The sequence below is a fragment of the Bacillus rossius genome, chromosome 15 (assembly GCF_032445375.1).
Source record: "Bacillus rossius redtenbacheri isolate Brsri chromosome 15, Brsri_v3, whole genome shotgun sequence".
NCBI lineage: Eukaryota > Metazoa > Arthropoda > Insecta > Phasmatodea > Bacillidae > Bacillus > Bacillus rossius.
The window spans coordinates 29184331-29191834 of record NC_086342.1 but is presented as its reverse complement, the minus strand read 5'-3'; the positions used below and the strand labels follow the sequence as shown (position 1 = coordinate 29191834).

The 7504-nt window shown below is 33.3% G+C and overlaps 1 protein-coding gene across 5 annotated transcripts in view; it reads left to right on the top strand.

Moving 5' to 3' along the window:
* Window positions 1-7504, top strand: part of LOC134539545 (uncharacterized) — a 70262-nt gene that overhangs the window by 189 nt on the left and 62569 nt on the right. The window contains exon 1 of one of the 5 annotated variants that reach the window (XM_063381664.1): window positions 12-139. The exons of 2 other annotated variants lie outside the window; for them this stretch is intronic. The gene's annotated coding sequence lies outside the window, so the exon portion shown is untranslated. 2 more of the 5 variants (XM_063381665.1, XM_063381663.1) reach the window with 2 other exon arrangements.

The following is a 7504-nucleotide window of genomic DNA, read 5'->3' as shown; positions in this document are numbered from 1 at the left end:
TTACATAATTAGTGTTTATTTTTTCGTTATAGTATAATTTTAAGTGTGTTGTAAGCGTGAAGAAAGTGAAGTTCAACGTTTTTAGGCATGTTTCGTGTGCAAATATGTGGTGTATGGATAAACACGTTTTTTTGTTGAGGTACCTATTTTCTTTTACCTAAAAATAACTCGACCTTCTTATGAATAGGTAAGTTTTGAGTTACGATTTTATTTTTAATGCATTCTTTATTGTATCCGGCAGTAATGGATTCATATTTTGTCATTAAAAAGTTCGTTGCCTCCGGCTTGGTTGTAAACGGCGGAACAACTACCAAAAATTGGCGCCGGTCAGAAACATTGCTATAATACTTACCTGTTTCAGTTATTTTACAAACACCGCATATTATACATTGCTCTGGTTATTTAAGTGGCTTAGGGTGGTTGAAATATGTGAATAGTAGGTAACGTAAACTTGATAAATCTACTGGAAAACTTTGTGTTTGTTCGGCTTATAGCTTGAAAGGCGCCAGCTGGTAAGCTATCGTAATTGGTGTGTTTAGTTCGTTGAGAGTATAGTGTTAATTATGAGTGTGGTGAGAAGTTTGTGTTTCGTTTGATCTTAAGGTTGCCTATATCAGTAAGTGCTTTACATGAATTGGCGCACTTATAACCTGTACACACACAAGTTTGGTTAGAAAATTTTAAGTGCGCCATACATAAACTTGCGGTAGTCTTGGATTTTCCAAACGGTTTGAATAGCGATTTATTATAGAAGAACTCTATCAAACGTTTGGTTTTTGGTTGTTAATATTAAAATAAGTATTGTAACATTAAATGTAAGGATTATTTTATGTTAGTTATTTGAAATCATTTGATCTAAGCAAACTCTTAAGAAATTTTATGATAAGAGCCACAAATGCAACCATTATCTTTGTCAAGAATTAGATAAGGTTTTCTGGCTGTGGAGTTCTTGTTTTAATTCACAACATAACTTCCTCTTGCATTTGTGTATGTTCATTATACCTTCTGCATGAAGGGGAAAATCAGAATCATTTCTTTAAAATAATAACTTTCACTTATAAACAAAGATTGCGAGTGGTCTAGATCCCAATTCCATACAATATTTAAGTTGTCACCAACATAGCAGGGCTCATATCAATACCACCCCTAAATTCTTGCAGGACAAGCATGGGAATGTGGTGTTGATAAAGCAAATTTTTGGATATCTTATATAGGTACTATAACCCTATCTATTTCTGTCTAGAACACGATACCAAACATATATTTCCTATTGTATCATTTTCTATACTATAATTCCGCCTTATTTAGTATATTTTGCGGTATCACTTTTATATAACTTAATTGTTTATTAGTTCAGATATTATTTAAATGTCCCATTTTATTGTAAAGTTTACTACAGCCTTACCTATTCCAATTTACAACATGATACCAAAAAATATTACCTAGGTACAATATTATATTATATACCTACTACAATCCTGCCCTGTTTTGAATGTTTTGTGATAACCACATTTATATAGTATAATTATATATTTTCTAATGTGATTTTAACATCTTCAGTATCGTAAAGTATATTACAGTCCTGTCTGTTCTGGTATAGAACACAATACTGAAGATTATTATTTGGCATACCATAATGTAATTTCCTCAAGAAAGAAGTATTGTGCAAAACTAGCATGTGAATCTTCCGTGTTAAAAACTGTCTATTCTTTCACGAAAGTGTAAGAATGTACAGGTGGAAATTACTTAAGCATTGCCTTGTTGATGACTTCATCAATATTGCTTCAATATCGCAATGCAAACTTATAAAACATTTTTTAATGTAGCTGACGTAGCCTCACCAAAACTTTCACTTTTATTGCTATTTCTTCAACAAGCACAAAAACTAACTTATCCCAGGAAAACAATAATTTTTACCCTGTCTAATGAATTTTATTTTTTCACCTAACTTAAAAAAACAAACACAACCTAACTTCACAAATGAAACACAATACCCTTCTCACCTGTAGTGGCTGCAAACGGTAGGTAGGTTTGTATCAAATAAAAAACCATAGAGTACTTTAATGTAACTTCGTCAAAGGTATATTTTCTTCAAAATAACTAAAACATTACAGCTGGTTTAACCAACGTTAATAGGAAATAACATGCAATAATAGCCTTGGAAGCAAACATAATTATACTGCTATATGTTCATTTTACACTCGAAATTTGATAGAATTTTACAAATTGTCTCAATATTATTGTTTTCTACTTGACCTTAATTTACATCTATACTGATGACCTGCCGCCTTTAGCCAAGTAGTTGCTGATGATGTTGACGCCTACAACTAATGTCAATTACGGGCCTCCGGGTTAGTCCGCAGGTAGAGAGGAGACTCTTCTTGGGGCGTTTCATAGCCACGTTGCTGGCAGACAGCAGGTGTTCGACTGACAAAGGACCCCCGGCTGGGTTAGTCACTGGGGTTGCTATATTAATGAAGGCTGCTAATTACTAAATGACTATTAAGTAATTCTGGTATAACTGTCGTTATTTGTACATGACCCTAGTACATGCGCTGCCTGAGACATGGCCTGTCTATTCCTGGAGCCTCTGCTTGTCGGGGCATGTGTCAGTGGTCATGACCGACGGTGACACAGTTATGCTGTTAGTGGTTAATTAAAGGCCCTCTGGCTTTAGGTTGTATAGCTTCTGGGACAGGTTGAAATGAAAGTGAAGGGAGACATAACACAATTTTTAATTTCTGGCCATTCTAGATTACAGGTGAAGGTGGTGATCTGGTCTCCCAAAGTTTCTAACTTATGTCTGGGCGTCTTGGCTCTTTTCATTCATACATCGTGGAGATATTGTAAATGAAGAAGGCAATATAACATACTGACCTATATTAGAAGCATTAACATTTTGATAATTTACAACAGCTTCTCATAGATTGATATATTCATCAGCACTCAATATTTTTTATTCCTTCTTATAAATTCAAGCCGTTCAGATATCATTTTTGTTGCCATATGCATGTCGAAGGAATATTGATTAAACAATCATCTGAAATATATCATATATCATATTTGTTCTTACCATAAGCCTGAAAGCACAAAATTGTATACATGATACTGTCTTAGGTCGTGAGCACCATTTTGTTGTTGAATTTTGTTTAATATCATCTCCTCGTGGAAAGAGCAGAAGATATTGTAGTGGGCAAATGATTTGGGTATCTCAGTAAATCTTTGAAGACTACCATCTCTAGTATTTAATACAATATCTATCGTACCTGTATCTTCATCTGTCAAAAGAATACCTAGCTACTTCTTCTACAGTTGGCGAATTATATCTACCACTGTAATTGTTGGAGGGTTTTAGATCAGTGTGGATAATTAGTTATAGTTCGTGTACTGGTCTGTTTTCAAGATTATAGTTGGAACTTTGAATATAACTATTATGATCGTGAAGATCTTTTTGCAAATGGTCAGTTTGGTCAATTCTTATATTCAGATTTAAATTTGAATGCAAAGATAGTTGATCAGCTTGGGAAACAAAATATATTTGCAAAAATTCGAGTTGCGCTCTTTGAGCGGGAAATAAATTTTTATATCAAGTGGTAAACTTGTCCGTGTATCTTGAATGTAATCATAAAATTCTGTGCGCGTATTTCTTTGGCACTATATGAAGTAATTTGAAATAATTGTTTTGTATGACTTAAAAAATGTTTTGGGCCTGAATGTATACCCAATAATAATTCTTTCAAAACTGGTGTTGGTTTCGGAATTTTAGGGATATTTACTTTACCGCTGCTGCAGTATATGCTTGGCAATTGATACAAGTATTATTCATTCTGCCAATGTCGTCATTTATCTGATTAGTCATAAAACAAATGCCAAACTTAGTAATTTGGTTTGACTATGTGCTCTAATAACATTTGACCTCACTCGTTGTTGGGTTAAATGCTGTGGAACACTTAGAACGTTCAGCACTTTATTCCCTAAACCGGGTGTGTTCGGTTTTACTGTCCAATCTATTCATATGCCCATCTTCCGTTTCATTTTCATGCTAAAGTCTCAGACGCTTGGCTGTTGCAGACTGCTGAAAAAGCTGAGATTTTCTTTTGAGGCATTTTGAATAAAACAAAAAATAATTTATTTATTTAAATTGAAGAACTGTTTTCTTGGCAGAAGAATATTAAAGTTTGTGAACACAATTTGAAGAAGAAAAAAAATAGATAGAAATATCAATTTTCTTTTGTTGAGAAAATTATTTCTACTAATATATCTATGGAACTACCAGTATTGTTTCCCACCGCAACGCCCGCCAGGCTATTACGTAATTTTCGCTTAGTGTTTCTGACTTTTTTTGTTTGGCTTCTAAGGGTTGTAGAATGATGTTAAATAGCCTATAACCTTCCTCGAGAATTGGGCTATTAAATGCAAAAAAATTTAAAATCCAACTGATAGTTCCAGAGATTACTGCGTTCAAACAAACAAACTCTTCAGCTTTTGTTATATTAATATAGATGACAAAACTGAATGCTGCCGTATAATATTTTTGCTACTGAATTCAAAGTTTGGTCTAAAGAAATATTCCTATTTATATCTTACTTTTAGAGGGCATACATTTCCTAATTATATATGCTATATAAATGTGAAGTTTTTGCAGTTGTGTAGATGATTATTTCCACCAATAATACTTAGCTTAATGCTAATGTATTTTTAAAAAAGTAGGCTTGAATGAGAAAATTTAATCAAATAACTGCAGGAAATTTTTCAATAAGTATTATGAATATCAATAAATTAAACAATGTGACAAGAATAATAAAAATAAACCATTAATGAATTTCTTAGAAAGCTTCATTGTAGTCTTGATTTCATTAAAGAGGTTGGATGCAAAGCTCCAAAACAATTTACTGATGAAGGGACATGTCTCCTGGCATTCTTGAAGCTGAAATAGTGCATTACTTGCAATAATTGTTGAGTCACCATTGATAATGCAATGAATACATATTTTGTACAAAGTTTAGTCCTTTTATTTTACTTTTTAGTTCTCTCTCTCTCCCCTTCCCACCTTTTTTTTCCAGTGTGCTGATTCAGCATTTTTATGATACTTTCTTGCCAATGTTTAGATTGTGGTGAACCATGAAAAACAATGCTTGCAAAGAATTTCAATTATATATATATAATTGAAATTCTTTGCATTTTATATATACCTACACACACACACACACACACACACACACAGAGATATATATATATATATATATATATATATATTTTTTTTTATTTCCTTCCTCAGTAAAGTTTGAAAATCATGTCCAAAGAGATGTATTTTAATGGGGGGTGGGGTTCTCACATGCCATGTTAGATAATTAATTTTTTTCTGTAAATATATCATTTGCATTTTCTGTTTCGTCTAAAAATTTATTCCTAACTGAGAAATACTAAAAAAAAATGTAGTTATAGGTTAAAGTAATATAAGTGTTCAGTGTTCATACTTGTGACATGACCTTTTACATTTTGAAAATGTTTGGTGAGTATCTTTAAGGATTAACACTTAAATCTGAAATAACAAAGCTATTTTGTGTGCTCTATTGCAATGCAATGCACTCCAAGATAATATCTAACCTCGGTAACCAGTCAATTAATGTGTTCTCATGTTGCAAAGACCTACATGTGGTAAATCCCTACTATAGTATTATAAATATGAAAGTATGTTTGTCGGTTTGATCTTCTTTAATGCTGCAACGGAGCAATGGATCGAAACATAGATAGTTTATGGGCCGGAGAGTGACATAAACTACATATAATTATGAAATTCCATCCCTGGGAGAGTGAAAAAGGGGTAAATTAAGTTTTATAATAGAAAATCGTAGGATATAGGTCATAGAGAGACAGTGAGTTTGTGTCATTTCCCTGTGTCTGCCACACAGTCATATAGTAAGGTCTGACAACTTCCTATCCTTCTCCTTGGCGAAACCCATCCGCTTAGTGAAGCTTGCGGCTGCTAGCGAACTAAAGGCACTAATAACAGTTTTAGTACTTTGTCAAGAGACGGGGTTGCCTTGAATTTGTAACACGCTATTGTTTGGTGTCACCATCACGTCTTGCCTAGGGGTTACCTGCCTTCCCACTACATGAAGCTGAAGATTGATGTCCGGGGTTTACTGATGCATAGTCTTGATACACCAATATTGTGAAATTAATGGGACTTTAAAATAACTTACTTTTTTTTTCCCTAAGTGTATGTTGTACAGGCTTGAAACTCAGTAGTGATGTTACTTATGTTAACATGTGGTGAGCCCAGGCAACGTCTGGTATTCAGCTAAGTACACTTATAATACAAAACTCTGTGACACAAAATTTAACATAGAATCATTTCAAATAATGCAGATGTGATAAGAATATGTATATGAATTGTGATTGCAACTACATTTCTTGAGATGAATCACGTATAGTTTTTGCACCAAGCACCAAGAATTGGTTGCCGGAGCAGCTACGTCGACTGTCAAATTGTCTTATTTGTGGAGCAAAATTTTTTAACTATTTAATGAAACTGCTCCAATAAAAGCGAAGAAGACTTGAAAAAAATACTAAACCCTGGCTTTTGAACTGATTTTGGACAAGGTATTTTTATCAAATTACTGCTTATCTTGTTAAAATTAATTAAACAGTTAATACTACATATGAAGTTTTCCTTTGACTAGATGAACTTTGGTGTGCACCATCCGCCACAGATGGCAGCACCGTGGTTACACATTTCCGTTCCATTCGTGAAATTACTCCTATCAGAGTTAGAATGTTGCAAGTCAAAACTAGTTCACATCTTGATTTCTAAAGTTACTGTGTACTGTGTACTGGTAGAGACAGCAACAAAGATGAGCTGGGGGGAAAGGCTTGGGTTGACCTTGTAGTGCCCGGTGATAAACACTTGAACTTTTCACTTGGAGGACCTGGATTTTAATCTTGGTCCGACCACAGGTTGTCCATGGGTCACAAAGACAGGAAAAGCAACGAAACTCTAGAAGTCACAAAAGTTTTTGTTTTTGGCAACTTTTGCTAACTTAAATTTTGTTTTATCGACTCTTCACTTCTGTTTTATAGTCATAAATTAAATGTAAATACGTTAAGACTTGCCCACTTAAATCATGATGCTGGGTGCTGGTAGGTTTTTTTTGTGGTATGCTAGTTTTTCTCGTCCATTCATTCTGCTTTAAGCTTGAAGTAACTTAAATAAAAAGAATGTTAAGAAAGTACTGCTCTTTAAATTTTTTGGTTTAAAAAAACCTTTGAAAGCAGAACTAAGTTTTTTTACTAAAGCATTAAAAGTGGAAAATAAATGCACTTAAAAAGTAAATAATATTAAATGCTGTCTCATTTTGTCATTGATTTCAGATTTTGACATAAATTCCCAATAACATTGGTATTTTTATCAACAAAAATTAGATTTGTACAAAACTAATAAAAATTAATACTACATATTATAGTTGTCTTTACAAGCATGCTGTTATTACTGCACTTCAAG